This window comes from Schistocerca serialis, chromosome 12 (genome assembly GCF_023864345.2).
Source record: "Schistocerca serialis cubense isolate TAMUIC-IGC-003099 chromosome 12, iqSchSeri2.2, whole genome shotgun sequence".
NCBI lineage: Eukaryota > Metazoa > Arthropoda > Insecta > Orthoptera > Acrididae > Schistocerca > Schistocerca serialis.
The window spans coordinates 165,709,271-165,734,720 of record NC_064649.1 but is presented as its reverse complement, the minus strand read 5'-3'; the positions used below and the strand labels follow the sequence as shown (position 1 = coordinate 165,734,720).

Sequence of the window (25,450 nt, the reverse complement as noted above, 5' to 3'; positions counted from 1 at the left end):
TGAAGCATTATCTGGTGAACTATAGACCTTTAAAGTAAAATTTACTTTGTATAACCACAGCTGCGTAATATCAGTATTATATCTTGTCTGTTTGTAATTTAGGATGGATTAAAGACAAGATTATTTTCTTCAGCTGCATGTTTGGACTATGTCACTAAAGAGTAATGTTAAATTATTTTCTTCTATGTACAACCGTTGTAATTTGTGTAACGGCATCCCGTACACGGGAGAGCAGTTCCCCAGTGTCCCAGGCGGCAGATGCAGCGGAGGAGGGGTCACGTGTGCTCGTGCTCGGTGCACAGGGTCATCCTAACTTGTGGCAGTCAGATGTCAGATTTGCCACAGGTTCTGGAAATCGGGGAAATTCCAAACACATCAGGGGAATCTGAACAAAAAAAACACTGGAAAAATCTCGTTTTCGTCTCAGTAGATGAAATGGTTTGTTTGCTCAGGTGTCACGCATCGTCGATGGCCGGATGTGGCTGAGTGTGTGTGTGCACTTCTTCCCCACTCCCCCCCTCCCCTTCCTACCACTCCCCTCAGCTCGCAGTCAGTGCTGCCACTACTTTTTGTCGCCAGCCTAGGAGCTCCCGACAGGAGGCGTGAGGAGTGGTTTGTTCGGATCTGATTCTCAGAGACTGTAGACGCAGTGGCCTTAGACAGTGGCCATGTGTCGAAACAAGGCCCCGGGAGTAGGCAACATTCCATTAGAACTACTGACAGCCTTGGGAGAGCCAGTCCTGACAAAACTCTACCATCTGGTGAGCAAGATGTATGAGACAGGCGAAATTCCCTCAGACTTCAAGAAGAATATAATAATTCCAATCCCAAAGAAAGCAGGTGTTGACAGATGTGAAAATTACCGAATTAATAAGTCACAGCTGCAAAATACTAACACAAATTCTTTACAGACGAATGCAAAAACTGGTAGAAGCCGACCTCGTAAAAGATCAGTTTGGATACTGGAACACATGAGGCAATACTGACCCTACGGCTTATCCTTAGAAGAAAGATTAAGAAAAGGCAAACCTACGTTTCTAGCATTTGTAGACTTAGAGAAAGCTTTTAACAATATTGACTGCAATACTCTCTTTCGAATTCAGCAGGTGGCAGGGGTAAAATACAGGGAGCGAAAGAGTATTTACAATTTGTACAGAAACCAGATGGCAGTTATAAGAGTCGAGGGGCATGAAAGAGAAGCAGTGGTTGGGAAGGGAGTGAGACAGGATTGTAGCCTCTCCCCGATGTTATTCAATCTGTATATTGAGCAAGCAGTAAAGGAAACAAAAGAAAAGTTCAGAGTAGGTATTAAAATCCATGGAGAAGAAATAAAAAATTTGAGGTTCCCTGATGACATTGTAATTCTGCCAGAGACAGCAAAGGACTTGGAAGAGCAGTTGAACAGAATGGACAGTGTCTTGAAAGGAGGGTATAAGAAGAACATCAACCAAAGCAAAACGAGGATAATGCAATGTAGTCGAATTAAGTCGGGTGATGCTGAGGGAATTAGATTAGAAAATGAGACACTTAAAGTAGTAAATGAGTTTTGCTATTTGGGGAGCAGAATAACTAATGATAGTAGAAGTAGAGAGGATATAAAATGTAGTCTGACAATGGCAATGTAAGCGTTTCTGAAGCAGAGAAATTTGTTAACATCGAGTATAGATTTGTCAGGAAGTCATTTCTGAAAGTATTCGTATGGATTGTAGCCATGTATGGAAGTGAAATGTGGACGATAAGTAGTTTAGACAAAAAGAGAATAGAAGCTTTTCAAATGTGGTGCTAGAGAAGGATGCTGAAGATTAGATGGGTAGATCACATAACCAATGAGGAGGTATTGAATAGGATTGGGGAGAAGAGGAGCATGTGGCACAACTTGACAAGAAGAAGGGACCGGTTGGTAGGACATGTTCTGAGGCATCAAGGGATCACAAATTTAGCATTGGAGGGCAGCGTGGAGGGTAAAAATCGTAGAGGGAGACCAAGAGATGAATACACTAAGCAGATTCAGAAGGATGTAGGTTGCAGTAGGTACTGGAAGATGAAGAAGCTTGCACAGGATAGAGTAGCATGGAGAGCTGCATCTAACCAGTCTCACGACTGAAGACCACAACAACAACATGTGTGCACTTGTTGTCTCTGTGTGATTGTTTGAATGCGTGTGTGTATGTGTGTGTGCGCGCTCTTGTTTTCTGACAAAAGCTACGGCTGAAAATTTAGTTGTGAGAGGACAATTGTCTTTTATACGTCCTGTCGGTGCCTCGGCAATCATCTTTATAGTGAGTTGCTACCTATCCTCATCATTATCGATTCTCAGAGTAATCGAACAAATTACCTGTCGTGCGGACCGATCGCCGCAGTCTCATTTCGTCGACACGCTGTCTGCGGCTCGTGAATAGCTGGATTTGTGCGGGTACCTGTAACGGGTGAGGCTCGCCGACCTGAAGCCGCTCGGTCCCCCCTGGTGTGCGAGCCCAGCTCGTCAGATCTACACCCACCGACCCGCCCGCAGGCCGGTCAACTCCTGTGCGTGGTTTAACGCAGCGAATTTTGACGGTTTATCCGTGGACCGGGACTGCGGTGCTCCTCGACGGGCCAGAGGACACGGGCGACGGATTTCAGGAACTGCAACTGTCTCACCTCAAGCACGTTGTACAGTGTCGCGTTTTATAGACGTTTTATTTATTCTAGTACATTTTGGCACTTCAAAAGTAGGTAACATATTAGAAAGTACGGACAATGAGAAGAAGAAAATTGTGTCAGTCGCTGGTAGTTTGTATGCCACTTACTCGTGTATTTCTCGAAATACCTGTAAAATAATAGATATAACGCAGTGGCTAATAATTGACAATAACGAACGTAGTAGAACCGACATTGTATTGGTGGTCACCTACAGTGCTGATTTTACACAATTCTTCCCCTTCTTATACACTTCTTTTGAGAGGCCTACTTTTTTCTGAGGTTATTTCCAAAGTCAGTGAACCTATTTTAAATCTGTCTTGCGACTCTGAGGAAATGCGTACTTTTGTCACCGAATGTGTTTCATTTCATTGAAATGAAATAATATTGTGGTCTTAATGAGACACACGTACCGTGTGGCTTGCTTTCTCCATCTAAAAACAGTTCATTACAAAATATATTAATGTTAGTACTTAAGATTTTTGCTCACATTGGGAAACGCCATCTGCTTGCAAGCTTTTTTAGATATTTCCTCGTTTACACTATTATTTCTTGTACCACTGCAGCAATGACGGGTTGTCGACTTAAGTTTTAACTTACCCTCGATACCTCAAAATTTGTCAGCAAAAAATGCTACAACTTGTGTGGAAATCAGGGAAATATCAGGGAATTTCACTTGGGGAAACTTGTGGCAACCCTGGTTGTGGTTGGCCAGAAACTAGACTAGTATGTCTGCCCTCACGTTCCCACGCACTCGGACATCGGGCCACTGTCACACGTGACTGACCGGCAAATCTCTGTACTGCACGACTCGACTAGCCGGCCGGCAGTTTCTTTCAAACTTTGTCACGTGCTGATAGCGCTGTCTCACAGGATCTGTGTCCTCCTCAGAGATTACTCGACTTCTGACACTGTTTATGCCCCTTATATATCCTTCCGGGCCGATAACAACATGAAGCACGAACGAGATTAACGCTCTCTGGTGGCCATTCTGTGTGTCACAAAGAATCGCGACTCTAACACACACGCACCACTGGCCGTCACGTAAATAATTAGTGTTACACTGTCATCCGGCCACGTCTTCTGGACACTTCACTTCAGTCATCGGGCAGCGTATTTCAGGTCGAGATGCAGCATACGATTTAGAGGTGGTGTCTTACTATAGTTCAATTTACAACAGATTTGATGATGGAAAAACTGTTAATGAAGGTGAATTTGTTAGTAATTGAATTTAGTTTGTGTTCTGAAACTGGTTCTGAGATGTGCAGAAATCATCTGACACCCTCTTCATTGATTGTAGCAATATTATGAAGAAGATAGTCACTCTTCACCATGTAGCAGAGATACTGAGTTGCAGGTGGGCACAGCCAAAAGGCTTTCAGAAAATGAGCTTTCAGTTAACAAGGACTTTGTTGGAGGTAGAACACACACACACACACACACACACACACACACACACACACACACACACACACACACACACAAATGCAGCTCACTTGCACCTGAGGCCACAGCCAGAGACTGCAGTCACGTTCATATGTTTATCAGTTGTGTGTTTTCTATCTCTGACAAAGGCCTTGTTGGCCCATAGCTCACTTTCTAATATTCTTTTTGCTGTGCCTATCTGCTCCTCAGCATCTTTGCTATGTGGTGAGTAGCAACTATCATTGTCATAATATTGATACATTCCATTCTGGATTCTCTTTATTGATTGATCTCTTGAAATCTGCCAGTAAGATAGTTTAATGTTAGATGGAAAGACATAAGACAGTTTCATGTGAGATGGAAAGTCATAATGTTGTCAATGTACTGGGAAGTTTATCTAGGAAGAGGTCCAAGATATTACTTGTTAGTATTATACTTGATGTACGAGGGGGGACCCAAAAGAAACCGGACTCCGAGTTCGCTGTCACTCGTAGACGTAGTGTAGGGTTCTCACACTAGATGGCGTTAGTGTAGACCTCCGTGAAACAGCTGTGCAGACGGCGCCAGTGTAGAGCTGAACGTGCAAGTCTGGTATTGTGTTTCTCTCACTGTTGGCGGGTTACCTCTGCAAAGTCATTGTGGCAACTTTAAAAGAACAAAGAGTGTGTGTGAAATTTTGTTTCCTGCTTAAAAAAGCCGCAATGGAGACACACCAAATGCTTCAGGAAGCTTTCCAGGACGACGCTATGAGCCGCACACAGGTTTACGGGTGGTTTGTGCGCTTTAAACATGGTGAGATGTGTGTTGAAGACCGAGTTCATTCTGGACGCCCTTCAACATCGCGAAATGAGGAGAACATTGAAAAGGTCCGCCAAAAGATCAACGAGGATCGTCACCAAACGATCGACCAAATTTCAGCTGAGACAGGAATCAGTTGGAGCTCGAGCCAGCGGATTTTGAGTGAGGATTTGCACATGAGACGCATTGCTGCTAAATTTACTCCGTGCCTTATCACACAGGAGCAAAAAACCATCTGCATGAATGTGTGTCAGGACTTGAAAACAGAGACTGCACGTGGTCCAGACTTCTTGAACATAGTCATTACAGGGGATGAGAGTTGGTGTTACAGGTATGACCCAGAAACCGAGCAAGCGTCAAGCCAGTGGAGGACTCCCAACTCTCCCAGACCAAAAAAAGCGAGGCGAGTGAGGTCAAATGTGAAGACGCGTCTGTAGCACGTCATCTTCGTGGTGTAGCAGTTTGAATGGCCAGTAGCGCACATGTGCAGTGGCCGCGGGACCGTCGGGGTTCGACTGACTATCGATGAAACGTGTCAGCTCTTCGGGTGAATCACATTTTTGGTAAACTAGATCAACGGTCATCTCCACAAATGCCGCCATCGAGGTGAACGGCGGCTCAGAATGTGCAGCGCACCACGGACGCGGTCTGGTAGGACCAGCGTTATGCTGTGGGAGACATTCTCCCGCATCTGCTCAGCACCTGTGGCAGTAATCAAAGGCACTCTGACAAATGCAAACCACCTGCATCCCTTCACGCTAGATGTCTTCCCCAATGGCGGTGTTATCTTTCTGCAGTATAGTTGTCCGCATCTCGGAGCCAGAACCGTGCAACAGTAATTTGAGGAGCATTATAGCTCACATTAATGTCTCGTTGACCAAATTCGCGTGATGGAAATCCTACGTGTTTTGTCACTATTAGGCACCACCACCGCGCACACAAATCTGCAGCCCATTATTTGTGCGAATCACGTGACCTGTGCATGAACATCTACAGCCACAAACCTACCAATAAGCTGTCGGACCCTGGCACGCAGAATCAGTGATGTACTGCATTCCACAGACAGACAAAGCAGGTGGTCATAATGTTTTGGCTCTACAGCTGCTAAGAGCTCGCCTCAGCTGCTTCGCGCATCTACCGGGTGATCAAAAAGTCAGTATAAATTTGAAACTGAATAAATCACAGAATAATGTAGATAGGGAGGTACAAATTGACACACATGCTTGGAATGCCATGGGGTTTTATTAGAACCAAAAAAATACAAAAGTTCAAAAAATTTCCGACAGATGGCGCTTCATCTGATCAGAATAGCAATAATTAGCATAACAAAATAAGACAAAGCAAAGATGATGTTCTTTACAGGAAATGGTCAATATGTTCACCATCATTCCTCAACAATAGCTGTAGTCGAGGAATAAAGTTGTTCAAAAAATGGCTCTGAGCACTATGGGACTCAACTGCTGAGGTCATTAGTCCCCTAGAACTTAGAACTAGTTAAACTTAACTAACCTAAGGACATCACAAACATCCATGCCAGAGGCAGGATTCGAACCTGCGACCGTAGCGGTCTTGCGGTTCCAGACTGCAGCGCCTTTAACCGCACGGCCACTTCGGCCGGCAATAAAGTTGTGAACAGCACTGTAAAGCATGTCTGGATTTATAGTGAGGCATTGGCGTCGGATGTTGTCTTTCAGCATCCCTAGAGATGTCTGTCGATCACGACACACTTGCGACTGCAGGTAACCCCAAAGCCAATAATCGCACGGTCTGAGGTCTGGGGACCTGGGAGGCCAAGCATGACGAAAGTGGCGGCTGAGCACACGATCATCACCAAACGACGCGCGCAAGAGATCTTTCACGCGTCTAGCAATATGGGGTGGAGCGCCATCCTGTATAAACATCGTACGTTCTATCAGGTGTTTATCAGCCAGGCTGGGGATGATGCGATTCTGTAACATATCGGCGTACCTCTCACCCGTCACGGTAGCAGTTTCAAAACCAGAATCACGCATATCCTCGAAGAAAAAAAGCCCGATAATGTTAGATGTGGTAAATCCAACCCATACCGTGACTTTCTCGTCCTGCAATGGAGTTTCCACGACAGTTCTAGGATTTTCGGTAGCCCAAATTCTGCACTTGTGGGCATTGACAGACCCTCGGAGCGTGAAATGAGCTTCGTCGGTCCACAACACGTTACTCAACCAATCATGTCCATTATAATTATCCGGGATGTTATGCCGTGGTCGGTTGATGAATTCTGTGTCGATTCCCAACGTTTCGTCTCCGATTGCGGGAGACATCTTCAAGGGGGTGCGTAGCTGGCCGGCCGGTGTGGCCGTGCGGTTCTAGGCGCTTCAGTCTGGAACCCCGTGACCGCTACGGTCGCAGGTTCGAATCCTGCCTCGGGCTTGGATGTGTGTGATGTCCTTAAGTTAGTTAGGTTTAAGTAGTTCTAAGTTCTAGGGGACTGATGACCACAGATGTTAAGTCCCACAGTGCTCAGAGCCATCTGAACCATTTTTGGTCCGTAGCTCGATGGAAGGTCCAACACACCCGCTGGCTCGCTACTGACTGCCGCTAAATTCCGTGTCCGCGCGCTCCCGCGCCGCAGCGTGACGTCACGTGTTTTGGAAACGTCAGTGCAATTGGCCGTTGTCCGTCGCCGTTGCCATCACCCAGTAGTGAACGGGTGGTACACATCTTCCTCAACACCGGCATCCATATACCGTTTCATTTCACGCCCTCCTCCTTTCGGTTGAAATTATTTGGGTGTTTAGCTATTTCGATTGCCTCCCTGTAGAACCTTTCGTAATACCCGCTCGTGGCCGCTAGTACTTGCGTCTCCTCTAAACGAATAATTATACTGGACATGATATTTCCGGCCGTGAAAGTCTACATTTTAGTAACTCAACCAATCGTCATCTTCCGGCATCTTTTGAAACGCCCACACCGCAAATGCCCTCCGCTTCACTAAATCGCCAGGTAACAGGTGTCCGTTCGAATCCCCTTCCTATGGCGATAGGATCGCAACGCTGAACTAGCACATTCCCCGTTCTGATAATACAGCTTCACTAAAAGCGCCTTTTCAGGTAACGTCAACATGCTGCGACTGCTGGCGCATCAGATTCTCAGACTCTCATTACAGCTCCTTTTATACACGATTGTCATGCGCAGTCACTGACGTTTCGCTGTCCAGCGCCATCTGTCGGACATTTTGTGAACTTCGTTTTTTTTTTTTTTTGTTCTAATGAAACCCCGTGTCATTCCAAGCATGTGTGTCAATTTTTACCTCTCTATCTACATTATTCCGTGGTTTATTAAGTTTCAAATTTATACCGACTTTTTGATCACCCGGTACTTCGAGCAGTTACTTAACGCGTTCCCTATAGGCTACCTCTCCCCGCCAACGACGCCACACCTCTGTAGTCGATTATTGTCTCACCTGCACCCGTTCGCACTCCACAACTGAAAGCTGTTGGGAATACTTTGGTGACTCTACCACAGTAAACGTACCAATCTGAGCCACCACCCAAGGTACACGGGTAAAGAGCTACTGCCGGAACTGAAGCTGTGAAGGCAAGTCGCGAGTCACGCTCGGGTAGCTCAGCAAGCACAACACCTGCTCGAAGAAAGTGGAGGTCCCAGGCTGCAGTCACGACTTGACCCACAGTCTAGATCTGCCAGGAAATATCGGTGACAACATATTATAAACAACAACTAGAACTGAAACATACAAACAAAACACCCTAGGCACCATTTACGTAAGGCATGACACCGCACTTCACTTCAAACATTATGCAATTCGTGATGGGACAATCTACTGGTTTTAACCACCACTTTGCCAGTCGGCCGCGCGGGATTAGCCGAGCGGTCTCAGGCGCTGCAGTCATGGACTGTGCAGCTGGTCCCGGCGGAGATTCGAGTCCTCCCTCGAGCATGGGTGTGTGTGTGTCTGTCCTTGGGATACTTTAGGTTAAGTAGTGTGTAAGCTTGGGGACTGATGACCTTAGCAGTTAAGTCCCATAAGATTTCACACACATCTGAATATTTTACCAGTCGACTTTTTCTTTCGGTCGGTTTTTTCAGTCGAGTGCAAGACCAGAATGATGCGGCTAAGGCCCCCACAAACGATCAAATGTGTTTGACAAAATCGTTATCTGAGTACGGATTTGCCAAGCAAGCCCGTATCGGATTTTGAGGCATTGTAGCACAACACGCCGAAAAGACAATGACGTCTCTCGGATTGGCCTTCAATGCGCTGCAGCGCTGAAACCGCACATTTGCGCGATGAGCAAGTAAATCCATCAGTACGGCACAACAGCGTCGCAAAGCGTGGCGTCTAGATTGCCTGGACGATGTGGCTTTGTTGACGCAATCTGAGCACAGGACACGTGATCCAGTTGGCCAGTTACAGCGAGCACAGAAGACGTGAACCGACCAGGCAATGGCAAAGTGACTGTTTCGTCTCGCCCGCACACACAAATTAATACACATACAGCAGCTACAGAAATAACTAGAGCTATGGCTTCTTATATAATTTTGGTTCCGCTTTTTTCCGTCATGTGTTTAGCCTGGGACGTAAGACGACATGTTAAACGGTCACCAACGAAGCAATCACATTGCTACTCTTGTATGTAGAAATCTTTTTCATCCCGAATATACAGGGTGCGTCAAAAAAATGTATACACACTTTGAACTGTCATAGACAATTTATTTCCCGTTCTACAAGGTTTAATATATGTGAGAAAGTAATGTTATGTTTCTTCAACAAGTGGCAACAGTGGCAAGGAAGTACCTGCAACATCGCGGACGTACGTTTGAGCTCCGAAGCGCGGAAGCAGATAATTAAGTGGTACTGGAAGTTTGAGAATGTGGCTGCGGTTAGAAGACAGTGGAGAAGTGACTATGGTACAGAACCACCTCCAAGGTTAACAATTACACGTCTACGAGAGAAATTCGAAATTCGTGGAACAGTGTGTGATGTGCATAAAGGTGGATCAGGGCGACCTCGTACAGCTACAAGTGATGATTCCCCACAACTGCGGTCTCGGAACTGTTTCAGCGTTCACCTCAAAAATCTTCGAGGCAAGCGGCACGTGAGAGTAATGTAAGTGCTGGTAGTGTGCTACGCTTTCTGAAGAAAGGCAAGTTTCGCGTGTACATTCCGAGGCTGCTGCAACAGATAAGTGACGACGATCCAGATAGAAGGTTAGAATTTTGTGATGGGTTCAGGAGATGGTGAGACGTGAACCGGGATTTATGGGTAGCATAATTTGGTCGGATGAAGCCCAATTCAAACTCAATGGAACTGTCAATAGCCACAGTTGTGTGTACTGGGCTGAAGATAATCGTCACATTACAGTTGAAAAGGCTGTGAATTTGCCTGGTGTAAATGTGTGGTGTGGTTTGTCTGCAAGCGGACTCATTGGGCCTTTCCACTTTGAAGGTACTGTTGCTGGAGAAACGTACCTAACAATGCTTGCTGACTCCATGTTCCCTGCCATTCGTGCATTATACGGTAATGATGAGTTTTATTTCCAACAAGATGGCGCCCCGCCGCACTATCATACGGACGTACGAGCATACCTGGATCACGATGTGCCAGGCCAGTGGATAGGACGCAGGGGACCAATCGAGTTTCCTGCACGCTCTCCAGACCTCACGCCGCTGGATTTCTTCTTACGGGGCACAGTAAAAGATGAGGTGTACAAACGTAAACCAAGTAACCTGAACACACTTTGGAATGAGATTCAGGCCGCGTGCGCAGAAATCTCATTGGACACTTTGGTACGATGTACGGAGTCAGTGGTGACTCGTACTCAGAAATGTATTGATGCTGAAGGCCACTAGTTTGAACATTAATCACATTTGCAAAAGTACATTTATTTTTCCAATTGGACTTTAAGTTTTCAGAAATTTAACATTGTAGGCCGGGAAATAAATTTTCTATGACGCTTCAAAGTGTGTATACAGTTTTTTGACGCACCCTGTATAATGATTTCGATTTCGCGATTCCCGAGGGTGTGTCACGGCTTGGACATAATAACAGAACTTAATCCTAGAACATTAAAGGGGGACGGTGACGAGGGGGGGTGGGACAGATGACACTGACATTACTAAAACGTTCAAATGTGTGTGAAATCTTATGGGACTTAGCTGCTAAGGCCATCAGTCCCTAAGCTTACACACTGCTTAACCTAAATTATCCTAAGGACAAACACACACACACCCATGCCCGAGGGAGGACTCGAACCAGCCGAACAGTCCATGACTGTAGCGCCTTAGACTGCTCGACGGACATTACTACTAACCATCTTAAATTTTACTATTCTTATTTTATTCGAAGGAACTCATAATTTATAGTTTACGCACTAATTAATTACAATTATAAGGTCTCCATCGGTTTGTTACATACAAAATGTCCTGTTTTACACCGTATACTGACGATCGTACTGCTAAGAGTGTTGACGGGAACCACGTTGGTGCCAACTGCAACCGTCAGTTCTAGGAGGGTTCAGTGATCTTGGGTTACATTACTGGCAGTGAAGCTGTGACTTTTGTATTTTTTGTTGTTACACGTACTTGGCTGTTCTACGAATAGGTCGCGATTTGCAGGGGCGCGATTAAGCTCTTTTTGGCTGTATTTTCCGAATTTCTCGCGATTTCCTGTACTATTGTTAAGCCGGGGCATATGATCACAGCTTGAATCGGCAGCAAAAATCTGGCTTTTGTGACAGACTGATCTGTAGCGTGTAGCCAGAGGTCTACGTACAGTTGGAATACAACAATCTGGTTGTGACTTGGTGCAGCGAAATTTCGAAAAAGGACTCACCAATGGCCGTGAAATCTCAGGAAACTGTCGGTGGAATTCAGGGAGGGCCGAGCTAAAAAACGCTTCCTTGAGCCCACTGAATTTCTGATGAAGTAAGTGTGGTTCAGAATAATAAAAGGAAAGATCCTCTCTGGAACGACGATCGTTAGTGACTGCTTCAGTTAATACAACACTCTAGTCGGCACTGTAGGTTTTCAGCAGGTCAGAGTGAACCATAGTCTGAACTTTACAGATACGTAAGAGCGTTCCGTCCACACACAGAACGTGGAGAGAATGAAGTGGGACTCCAGAGGTGCCATTCCACAAAACGACAGAGAGACCAAATATTTCCAGGGTTACCTAGCTGAGTGTATGTTCTGTCGAGTACATAACCAAAAATAAATATTACATCACTTTTTTGTTGAAGCGGGTACAATTTACCCTTCCAGCGGAATTAAGATACAGGAAGTCTTTTGAAGAATGTTGCAAGCACAATTCGCGACTACAACTCACTGCCTTTTTGGGGAAACCGACGCCTTCAGTTTCCTCGACATTACAGGTATGTTACAGCAGCATTTTGCTAGGTACTGTACGTTTTGTAGAGTACACTGGACTATCCACTTTATTTGTGTTTCAGTTTTAACAATTTTTTTCGTCGATTGTGTGTACGCGCGTTGAGAATGAGATGATATGATTGGCTGATTACATAACGTGTAATGTACTCTCATTCTATGTTCTGATTGGTTGAAGCTATGACGTGTCCTCTGCCCAGACTGTAGAACAAAAGCACACCGTACAGCGCAATCTCACTTTCACATTTTCCGAAGTTATAGTCCCGCATAGACCAGATAGGTAGTGCTGTATTTGGTAGATTTCGTATTTATACATGCTTATCACGCAAATATGCGGTTTCGGTGCTACAGTGCGTTATAGATCTATCCAAGATAGTCCTGTTTTTCTAGGTTTGTTGAGCTACAGTGCCTGAAAGTGCGATACCGACAGACGAGGTGTGTTCAAAAAGTAAGGCGACTTTATATTTTTATGAAAAAAACATTTATTTATTCATCAGTATTCATGCTGTCCCCTTCAGAGTAATCCCCTTTGATACAATACACTTGTGGCAACGCTTCTTCCAATCCTCGAAGCACTTCTCATAAGAACTTTTTGGTACAGCCTTGAGTACTTCCAGCAGTGCAGTTTTCTTTTCGTCAATCGTTGAAAATCTTCGTCCTTTTATAGGTCTCTTCAGTTTTGGGAAGAGGAAAAAGGTCGCAGGGAACCAAATCCGGTGAATATTGTGGCTAAGGAATGACTGTCGTGTTGTTTTTGGCCAAAAAATCTCCCAGAAGCAACGATGAATGAACAGGTGCAATATCGTGATGCAAAAGCGGTGAATTGTTTTTCGACAGTTCCGGACGTCAAGGTAATACCCATTGACCGTGCGACCTCGAGGCAAAAATTCACGATGCACTACGCCACTGTGATTGGAGAAAAAAAAACAGTGGGCAGCAGAACTTTGACACTTGATCGGACTTGGCGTGCTTTGTTCGGCCTTGCCTCTCCGGGATGCTTTTCCATTGGGACGACTGGGCTTTGGTTTCGACGTCACAACCGTAAACCCATGTTTCGTCACCAGGTATGACCCATTTCAGCAAATCAGGATCATCATTATCGCAAGTCAAGAGCTCCTGAACGATGCTCAAACGACGGTTTTTCTGAACAAAATTGAGAAGTTTCGAAACAAACTTCGTTAACACTTGTCTCATGCCCAAAATATCCAAAAAACAACTGCATGACACGAGCCGACCGATATGCCAACATCCTCAGCAGCTTGTCTTACGGTAATTCGACTGTCTTCCAAAACAATTTTCTTCACAGCTTCGACGTTATCATCTGTTGTTGATGTGCTGAGGTGCCCAGAGCGAGGTTCGTCAGTGGCATCTCGGCTATCTTGGAAAAGCTTGTACCACTTGTAAACTTTTTTTTCACTTAGAGCAGACTCACCGTATGCCACTGTCAACATCTGAAGTTTTTTAGACCACTTGATTCCATTTTTCATAAAAAAATGGATTATACAAATTCTTTGCTCCATTTTCTGTAATAATTAGAAATAGTCGAGCACACTAAAACACGTCTAACCTTTCTATCTGTCAAAAACAAACTTGAAACTGTGAACGTATGTTCGGGACGTGTGTACCAACATAACAAAACAAAAAGATCGATAACCGGATGTACGTTGTCCCCGCAATTTGAAAAGTCACCTCACTTTCTGAACAGCCCTCGTATAAAACTCTGCCATTTTGACAGTAATGAGAATAGCGATAAATGCAGACAAAGCCATCCTGGTATTGACGTTGGTGCTATGTTTGAAGAAAAAGAAGAAGAAGAAGAAGAAGAAGAAGAAGAAGAAGAAAGAAAGAAAAAAAAGGTCACTGGTCCAGGAAATGGCTTAAAATGAGAGATTTACACATCAAAATTAGCTAAACGGGCCTATTATTATCAGAACCCGATGACGAAATCAGCTTTCTTCGAATGGGCAATAAAACTCTCAAAAACTCGTTACGCGCAGCGTAAAAGAGGAAATTCGTGCGTCACATTCGCTCTTATCTAGCCACTCACGTGTCAAACAAGCCTATACACGTGCCAAGAAAGTTTCTCAATTTAACCTTACTTTTGAAGCAGACGATTTTTTGTGTATTCTGCATTTTGGCACTTGCGGGAATGGCTGAAAGTGCAGATACAGTATTTGTAACAGGACTATGGAACAATGTTTAAAGAACGAGACCCTGGTACAGGGAATGGTTAAAAATGAGAGAGAAATACACACACACGAAAAGCCGTAAACGACAGTGACCCGTTAGTAACTTCGTCCTCACACTGAAAAAAAAAGAAAAAAAGCGCCAAGTATTGTACGCGCAAAATTATTCTCTTCTACTTTGTCCTCTGACGCGGAAGAATCGAAGGACTTCGATTTATTTTATGTCATGGCACTCTTGTATGTTATACGTAAAACATCGATTTTGTTCGTAAACCCTTTCTACCTAGTATATGGCTGGGAAAGATGTGATACCTCTATCATTTTGATAATTGTCAGTGCTATTTTGTTTTTGTCCTCGATCGTATATTCCACAGTTGCGGAAACTCACAGTACAGTGAGATACATTGTAATAAAGCAATTTGCACTAAACATGCGCTGCGTATCATCGACACAACCAACGTCCGCCATCTTGTCAAATTTTCCGCCAATCAGAATTTCTCGCACACACGTTAAGCACGATCTAAACTTGACAAACATGCCAAGCTTCACCGAACACGGCGAAATATACGCATCAAAAACAGTTTTGCATCACCTAAGTACCGAGAGTTTTGGACCTGTACAGAAAATTGGAACAGAGATCAACATAAACAGCATTTCCGCCCTTTTTACTGCTCATGAAGAACATACATTGCGTGTTGTACCACCATACAGCGAGACCTTGGAGAGGTGGTCGTCTACATTGCTGTACACACCGGTACCTCAAATACCCAGTAGCACGTCCTTTTGCATTGATGCACGCCGGTATTCGTCGTGGCATACTGTCCACAAGTTCATCAAGGCACCGTTGGTCCAGATTGTTCCACTCCTTAACGGCGATTCGCCGTAGATCCCTCAGTGTGGTTGGTGGGTCACGTCGTCCATTAACAGCCCTTTTCAGTCTATCCCAGGCATGTTCGATATTCATGTCTGGAGAACATGTTGACCACTCTGGTCGAGCGATGTCGTTATCCTGAAGAAAGTCATTCACAAGATGTGCACGATGGGGGCGCGAATTGTCGTCCAGGAAGACGAATGCCTCGCCAATATGCTGCCGATGCGGTTGCACTATCGGCACGAGGATGGCATTCATTCACGTATTGTTCAGCTGTTACGGCGCCTTCCATGACCACCAGCGGCGTACGTGGGTCGCAAGTAACGCCACCCCAAAATAGCAGGGAACCCCTACCTTGCTGCACTCGCTGGACAGTGTGTCTAAGGCGTTCAGCCTGACGGGGTTGCATCCAAACACGTCTCCGACGATTGTCTGGTTGAAGGCATATGCGGCACTCATCGGTGATGAGAACGTGATGGCAATCCTGAGCGGTCCATTCGGCATGTTGTTGATCCCACCTGTACCGCGCTGCATGGTGTCGTGGTTGCAAAGACGGACTTCGCCATGGACGTCGGGAGTGAAGTTGCGCATCATGCAGCCTATTGTGCACAGTTAGAGTCGTAACACGACGTTCTGTGACTGCACGAAAAGCATTATTCAACACAGTGGTGATGCTGTCAGGGTTCCGTAGGTAGCGGCCATCCATTGCAGTAGCAGCCCTTGGGCGGCCTGAGCGAGGCACGTCATCGACAGTTCCTGTCTCTCTGTGTCTCCTCCATGTCCGAACAACATCGCTTTGGCTCACTCCGAGACGTCTGGACACTTCCCTTGTTGAGAGCCCTTCCTGGCACAAAGTATAAATGCGACGCGATCGAACCGCGGTATTGACCGTCTAGGCACGGTTGAACTACAGACAACACGAGCCGTGTACCTCCTTCCTGGTGGAATGACTGGAACTGATCGGCTGTCGGACACCATCCGTCTAATAGGCGCTGCTCATGCATGGTTGTTTACATCTTTGGGCGGGTTTAGTGACGTCTCTGTTCAGTCAAAAATGGTTCAAATGGCTCTGAGCACTATGGGACTTAACTGTTAAGATCATCAGTCCCCTAGAACGTAGAACTACTTAAACCTAACTAACCTAAGGACATCACGCACACCCACACCCTGTATCTGTCGCGCAGTTCCAGACTGAAGCGCCTAGAACCGTTCGGCCACAGTGGCCGGCTTCTGTTCAGTCATAGGGACTGTGTCTGTGATACAATATCCACAGTCAACGTCTACCTTCAGTAGTTTTGGGAACGGAGGTGATGCGAACATAGTGATGTTTAACAAAATGGTCGTTTACGTGGGCCCTTACGTCAGCTTTCCGGCTTTTTCGCTCACTCTCAGGGCCTGCGTGGCTTCACTTACGCCGTGGTCACAGTCGCCCCGATATCGGTCGATTCCGCCGACGACCGACATCAGCCGGAAACGGCCTATCTTTTCAAATCAGTACGCCATTACGTGCGCGGTCACGGTGTCATTGCCCGAGCGCACAGACTTCGGATAACTGTCGATGAAATTCACGTCTGCTTTTTTTCGGTCGTAATGGCCGACACGACACGAAACGTGGACTGTGGGTAACTGGTGTTTAGTCAAAGGCTGAGTTTTGTTACATCCTGGACATAAAAAATATCATTGGGATATAGCCGCTCGTAACCTATGGAGTGAAATCACTGGTTTTTTGGAAACCAAAAGTAGGCAAAATATAATTTGTTCCAGTGACAAGGGTGGTGTGTCTCATGCTTTAAGTTATAGTGCTGGATCTGTTTTGTTTATGGTAGGTGGATATTAGCTGTTTACAAATCATTATTACTGCTTAATAACGTTCTTTGCAAATGCGTGTACCTGTGTATTTCTACTTTCAGGATATATATGCAGACAACAAAAAATTTTCCGATTTTTCCCGGATTTCCCAGTTAAAGCACATTTTCCCACATGAAAATTACCCTTTGTTCCATGATAGGTGAGAGTATACTTTACCTCAGAGCTGTAAAAATATCAGTCCTTTGAATGGTAAAGGTTTTACCTCGGAGCTGTAAAAATATCAGTCCTTTGAATGGTAAAGGTTTTACCTCGGAGCTGTAAAAATATCAGTCCTTTGAATGGTAAAAGTTTTATACACCAGCGTTGAACTTCCTGGGACTTCAGAGAACGAAAACACTCGGTAAAATAAGTTTTGGAAAGATCTCTGATGTGCAGCAACATTTACGCTCCATATTTTCTTATTCGAATTACGGAAGTATAGTTTCCGAAGCATTGAAATCGAGATTGAAATGCGCGTTTGTTAGCCAATCATAGCTCATGTCACGTGATCTTGCCAGCCAATGACAGCAGATATTCAGAGCATAGGACACGTAATGTAGAAAGCCAATAGCAGCATCACTGTTAACTGGCGCGATCGCTCAAATAGGAAAAGTTAATGGTTTAAATTAATGTACATACTGTAGCTAGACACTGGACTCCCATTCGGAAGGACGACGGTTCAATCCCGCGTCCGGCCATCCTGATTTAGGTTTTCCGTGATTTCCCTAAATCACTCCAGGCAAATGCCGGGATGGTTCCTCTGAAAGGGCACGGCCGACTTCCTTCCCCATCCTTCCCTAATCCGATGAGACCGATGACCACGCTGTCTGGTCTTCCCCAAACCAACCAACCAACCATACTGTAGCTACAAGAAAAGCTAAGGTTTCACATACGATACTGGTCTTTTTGCGTGTGTTACACTTTAAGATTCATCACACAAATGTACCAGTAAAATTTTAAATAATGACAATGTCTGGACTTCTGGACTCTTTAAGTTGTTCTAAGTGGCTGGTTCTCAATGCGTTAAGTTTTAAATCAGAGTTAAACGCTCGCTGATTTAAGCATTTCATTGCACATTTTCACGCGTAACATAATTCATCTTGCGTAAAAGGAAATTTACTTTTAAAGTAAGGCTTTTCGAAGCACCATTCACAATATTTTCGCCGGCCGTTGTGGCCGAGCGGTTCTATGTGCTTTAGTCTGGAACCGCGCGACAGCTACGGTCGCAAGTTTGAAACCTGCCTCGGGTATGGATGGGTGTGATGTCCTTAGGTTAGTTAGGTTAAAGTAGTTCTAAGTCCTAAGGGACTGATGACCTCAGGTGTTAAGTCCCCTAGTGCTCAGAGCCATTTGAACCACAATATTTTCGCGCGACCTGTGAGAAATAGAATCGTTTCAGCAGTTGCCAGAAAGCGCCGGAAAACAGGCGTTACTGCTCGTGGGCAGCTGTGAGGACGCAGGAAGCCCGTATGTTCGTGTATTTAAGAGATATTACACGACGTCATAAAAGAAATAGAACATCGGAGGTTACTAAAGCATCGGAATTTCGTAAACCATACTAAAATGCATAATTCAGCTTAAAGTGCACATTCATATGTCCAGATTCACAATGAAGTAGAACGAACCTGATTTCAGGTTTTCAGGATACAAATTTTCTTAGCATACCAGTATTATCTCATGTTTGGTTCTTTATTATGGCATAATGCAATTTGCTTAAAGGACCAGTACTGTATTATCTTATGTTTGGTTCTTTGTTATGGCTTCATGTCACACATGCCAGATGATGAAAATGTGCACTTTAAAACCAGTGAACAGTTGATGAAAGCCAATAGTGTGGAATGAAACACTTCGTTTCCAATAAATTGACTGCTTCTGCGAAAAAGATTAACAAAAGCGGCATTTATTTAGCAAACCGACAAAAATAACTTAATCGTTCTGCAAGGCAATTAATGCCGGACTTCCAAAAACGAGGCAATACAGTAAAATCAGAAAACTGAAACAAACAACATATGTTAGCCTTCCGTGATTGTACTTTAATTCACTTAGCAGCTCTCAGCCACAGATACCCGTTTTGTTTTCATTTGACGTTAGAACTGTAAACGAGAAGAAAACAGCAAAATCACTAACCGTAAACACGGCTCACGTGGAGACTAACCCAGCTTGGGCGCGCCAGCAAAAATTTTCCGGGTAACATCTGGCTGCCGGAGCTGTGACCGAGCGGTTCTAGGCGCTTCAGTCCGGAACCGCGCTGCTGCTACGGTCGCAGCTTCGAATCCTGCCTCGGGCATGAATGTGTGTGATGTCCTTAGGTTAGTTAGGTTTAAGTAGTTCTAAGTCTAGGACTGATGACCTCAGATGTTAAATTCCACAGTGCTTAGAGCCCTTTGAACCATTTTGTTACTGCTTCTGATACAGCCAACAGCCACGCTTCAAGCAGGAAAAGGTACTGCCCATAGGCAATTCAACTGCGCATGCGCACGTGCCCGCTGGCAACAGCTCAAACGAACTCAAATGTAAACAATTGTGACGTCACGTTCATCGGTAGCAATTTACTGGTACGAAGTATTCCACGGTCTTCGCTCTAAAGCCTCTGACCATTTTCCTGTTTATCAGTTCTTACCAGTTAAAATTACATAAAATTCAAAACTGAAGACTAAAACAATGAAAAATTCCCGGAATTCTAAAAATTTCCCTGGTTTTTGTCGGTTTTTGCCCGGATGAAAAAATTCCAGGTTTTTCCCGTATTTCTCGGAGCGTATACACCCTGACTTTTCTCTGTTGTAGGTGTTCAGAGTATTTTGTATTCTAAACTTTATGCGTGTCTTTCAAATGTTTATTGAATGACTGTCATTTACGGGTAAGGCAGTATGTCTGCACAAATTCAAATTAATTCAACAGAACAGACTTCGAGTAGGCTCCCACCCGGAGAGGTGTGATTCGAGGTCTATTACAAAAATCCGATAATCACTTTAAATGCAGTCCTGGCTCCAGTATAACTAGAAGTGACACACTGATGTTTCATATCTGGCGATTACATCTTTCCACTCATCAGGCTTATACTGCGTTCTGAGAAGTACAGTTTCAAAATTTGTGTTTGATATGGTGGATGCTATTTACGATGCCCTAAACACTAATTTAAAATCTAATATTTTCACTCTTGCACCACACGTTCCGGTACTACGAAATTTTTAATTTATTCTACGACGAATGCTTCGTACAAATGCATCAAACGATGCTGTAATATTGTTGATTTTCTTTATTACAAGATATATCAATTAATTCAATCTATATAATACTGTCACCAGATATTTTGTTACTTCCTTCCTCATATTCACTGGGCAACTGTTAAAAGAACATTGAAGGTAACTAGATTCTTATCTGAATATACTGCCAGTACCGCATTAATTTTCACCATAAAAGTGAGCTGCTGTGAAACCGCTAATCTACCTTTAATTTATTAAGTAATTCTTGTTGATTCAAATTTTGATCCATGCGCCATATAATAGAAACATCTACTTTCACCACGTAAAGTATCCATATGTGCTCATAACCTCACTTGTAAACTTTTACACACCAAACTCGCACATCCTCTCACTGTAGAATAATAAACTATACTCTGAACGCGTTTTGGAGAGATCCTGAGTGCGGTGTATCATTGAAACTACAATTAGCACATCGATCAACCAAGAACATTTATAATAATAAATGCCTATCTCCCAATTCCAAACTAAAACACTACCAAACAGTTATCCACCCTGAAGCCCTATACGCCTCAGAAGGCTAGAATCTGAACAGGAAACGCTTTGCAGATAAACTAGAGACTCGGGAGAGGAAGACCCCGAGAAAAATTCTGGGACCGATCAGAACAGATGGTGAGTATAGAAGGCACTCGAACGAGGAGCTGTACAATCAAACTGAGAAAATCACAGATGTAGCCAGGAAGAGGCGCCTCTATTTCTACGGACATATCGCAAGGACGGACCGAACGAGAGTGACCAGCCGACTTCTCAACTACTGGAAGAGCAGAAACATCGTGGCACTGTGGCTGATAGACATCCATGAATAGTGACATTAGAAACCGAGCGCTTCTCAGAAGGACACTAAACAAAAGGTTTCAGGGCAATCACCCCGCAAAAAGACCGGCGCCCTTTGGACAAAGCAGAGAAAGGAGAAACATCGCCACAGAATGCGGGATATGGCTACGAAGTCTTTCGCGACGTATTTCTTGAATAAAAGTCTATCTGTGTACACACCACGTCAGTTCAGGATAAAACTCCAAGATTTCGTCCACTACCTCCATGGTCGTACTCAGGGCTAAAACTGACTGTCGTGAACGGTCTTATTTTTCTTTTTTTTTTTTTTTTTTCTTTATTGAATTTCGATCCCTCCCGAAGGGGGCGGGCTGGCAGCAGCGTAGTATGCCGCTCTTCAGCCTGTAGACTTTGTTAAAAAGATGAAGAGAATAAAAATCGTGGAACTTAAAACATAGAACAAAGGGATGATGATGCGGATAAAATACATACGAAGTAGACAGGTAAAATAATAGACAATTTAAAAAAAACCACGGCGACAGTCTGGTTTCTGTTCACTAATGACATAAAATTCACACACAGCGACAGCATGGATTCTGTTCGCAACACTAGAAAGACGAACAACACTGAACATTCACTGGAACACTGCACTAAAAAGTTGGCAAATGTGACATACCACAGCCGAGAGCAGGTGGGGGGGGGGGGGGGAAACTGGACAGATGATGGGAAAATAAAAAAGGGGGGGAGGAAAGGAAAAGAGAAGGGGGAGGGGGGGAAAGGAGCCAATGGAGGATGACGACCCATAAAAGGGGTGCGAGGTGCTGGGCAGACGCGACAGGTAGTGGGGAAGGCAGAGGATGGGAATACAAAAGTACTCAAGGGGGGGGGGGGAGAAGGGTGGTAGGGAGAGGTTTGGTGGGGAGAAAACGGGATGGAAGGGGGGAAGAGGGAGCCCAGGGAAAGGACGGAGGAAAGGAGGGGGGTGAGGATCAGAGTTGATAGGAGGGATAGATGGAGGGAGAGAGGGCATCATCCGGGAGAGGGAGTTGATGGAAGCCGCCTTGGGAAAGGAGATGAAGGGTGTAGAGGTGGAGGGTAGGGGGGACACAACAGTGGACGTGGCAGGGGGCGGGGATGGGAGAGGAGAGGAGAGGAGCAACCAGGGGGTGAGGGGGATCAAGGCGGCGGGAGGTGTAGAGGAGGTGGATATGTTCGAGGAACAGGAGCAGATGGGGGAAAGGAATGATGTCGTAGAGAATCCACATGGGGGGTGGGAGGCAGATATGGAAGGCGAGGCGGAGTGCATGATGCTCGAGGATCTGGAACAACTTATAGAATTTGGGGGGGGGGAGCAGATATCCAGGCGGGACTGTCATAATAGAGGATGGGACGGCCAGAGAGGTGTTTGAGGAGTCGGAGGCGGTTGTGGGCTTCGGATTGGATGGAGCGGAGATGAGGGATCGAGGTGAGGTGACGGTCAATGGTGAGGCCTAGGTAGGTGAGGGTGGGGGAGAGGTGGATGGGATGGGCACAGACGGTAAGGGAGAAATCGAGGAGCCGGAAGGAGCGAGTGGTACGACCTACGAAATGTGAACTGGCGAGGCTCCCACTTTTATATGCAAAGGACGGCTTCTGATTGGCTGGAATACGTCATGGTAACAGCGATATGGCGCGTAGTGATGCCCTCTACTTCCATAGCTGTAGTTCCTATCCCACATCGCTTGCAGCGCCATCCCTTGAATCAGGAGGTAAAGTGCGGGAAGTTTTCCTCTGCGATTTTTCTTTATCCACTGCACTCTTCCGGCTGTTGCTAAGTGCGTAACCGTTGTCTCTGTTAAAGTTGTTATCGCTAAGTCTAATTTCGACTGCTTCCCGGATCACAGAGTCCCAGTAATTCGATGTGTGGGCTATTACTCTCGTTTCTTCAAATAAAATCTTATGCTTGTTAAGCAGGCTATGCTCAGCCACCGCTGATTTTTCCAAATACCTGTTTTCAGGTAGCGCTGGTGCTCGATGCAGTGGTCGGCAACGGTTCTTACCGACTCGCCCACGTAATTCTCGCCGCATTCGCAAGGAATACTATAAATTCCCAGTACCCTTAAGCCGAGACTATCTTTGACTGGTCTCAACATTTCCTTAATTTTCGTGGTCGGAAAACTGGTTTTATTCCTTGCCTCTTTAGGACTTTGCCTATCCTGCTTGTTGTAGCACCGCAAAATGGAAGCCGTGCTATGTGTTGGTCCACTTCTTGTATATGGCCGGCATCATGTCTTACTTTTTTGGGCAATACAGATTTAATTTCACCGGCAGAATAACCATTCCTCTTAGTCGTCAAATGGTTAATCTCGGGACCAAGGTGGTCCTCGTCGGAAATAGTTCTGGCTCTGTGTACTAAAGTATTCAGCATAGCTCTCTTCTGAAACGCATGATGGAAGCTGTGGCTATGCAGATATAAGTCTGTATGCGTTGGCTTCCTGTAAACAGAATGGCCCAGTCGTCCATCCGCTTTTCGCTCCATCAACACATCTAAAAAAGGTAACTTCCCTTCCTTCTCTACCTCCATTGTAAATTTTATGTTTGGATGTCCTCCATTGTAAATTTTATGTTGCTGCAGCGTGTCACTGCCAGATTACTGGGCAAACATCAAGTCCCTCCCCAGGCTGAAAAATTGAATGTCGTGGTCCTTGGCTGGCCCATTCGGAAGAAGAAGAAGAAGAAGAAGAAGCTACAGGGTGTCTCACGAAAGACGTCCGGATTCGTAGTTCTCTGACACCAGTACTTTGCGCATACTCCCTTACACTATGCGCCTGAGTGTAATGGTGTTCTGTTTACAGCTCTCCTGTACAGTTTCCATTTGGTACGGTATACACGAAGGATCAAAGAGTGTTTCTTGTGTTGAACTATGCAAAAACAGAAACGTATGTGCAATATCGGCTCGAATTCATACGAAGATTTCCCAGTGTTGCACCGTTCCCAATGATGCGACGACACGCAGATTAGTGAAGAAATGTCAGGGCACTGGATCCGAATTACACAAACGAAGGCCTAGACAATCTGGTGTTTTAAGCGAAAATAAATTAGACGAGATCGGGGAGTCCTTGGGAAGATGTCCGAGAAAATCTCGGCGCCGTTTGGCACTGCAGACTGGTTGTCAAGAACATCTGCTCACAGAGCTCAGCGCGAGCCGAAATTGAAGCCGTAGAAAATAACGGCAGTGCATCAACTCAGACACTGTTGCTCGACGTCGTTACTGCAACTGGCTGCTACAGTCTGTGCGCGGTGGGGAAGTTCATCCTGAGATGCTTTATTTTCTGATTAAGCCTGGCTGCATTTATTGGGGTACATAAATTCTCAGAGCAGTCGACATTGGAGCTCCGAAAATCCTCGTGAATTACATCAATAATCTCTGCATGATGTGAAAAGTGGAGTGCGGTGTGCAGTTAGTGCAATATTTTTCCACGAGGCAATACGTTCTGAAAGGCATGTAAACAATATATTACATTTTTTTTTCGAGAAGCAACACCTAATAAAAAGATGTACGGTTACTTTATACAGGACAATGCGAGAACACACGTCGCTAAAGGTTCGACGACAGCAATACGAAGTGTTTTTGATGAAGGGGTAGTTGACTGGCGTCCCCGTTCTCCAGATCTAAATCTGCGTGATCTTTTATCTTTCGACAATTTCAAAAGACAATATGTATGCAACCAATCCCCACACGCTCTAAGAGTTCGAAGACAGGTTTCGGCTAGTACTTTCCCAGACTTCGGCAACCGAAATTCCTGGAGTGTTTGTTAATGTGTTCAGGCTGCTCTTACCACAGACGGACATCATTCTGAGCACCTACTGTAAATAAAGGGAAGCTAAGGGGGGTGGGCGTAAGGCGTCAAACGGGCGGACTTGGAGCAGGAGAGGCACCACAGGACATTTTAATTTCCACTGGCTATACTTTTACAAATAAATTCGTAAAACTTTGTCAGCATGAGCAGGAAGCATTCAGGATTCACACCCACAGCAGTGGAAGTTCAGATACATAACAAAAAAAATTTCTTTTTTCATGCGAAATTTCATCATATTTCACTTACTGTTGGCTGCAATTGTGCTACGGGTACACATTTCTTCACAAGAAAGATTCTTAGATGAATTTTGCACTGCTTCTTAAACACAAATTCCTTAATGCAAAACACTAGAATTTTCCAAATCTATTAAAAACTGATAAAAACTGAGAC

The 25,450-nt window shown here is 45.0% G+C and overlaps 1 protein-coding gene across 2 annotated transcripts in view; it reads right to left on the bottom strand.

Annotated features, from left to right (window-relative positions):
* Positions 1 to 25,450, bottom strand: part of LOC126428067 (uncharacterized) — a 259,575-nt gene that overhangs the window by 226,445 nt on the left and 7,680 nt on the right. The gene's annotated exons all lie outside the window — the stretch shown is intronic.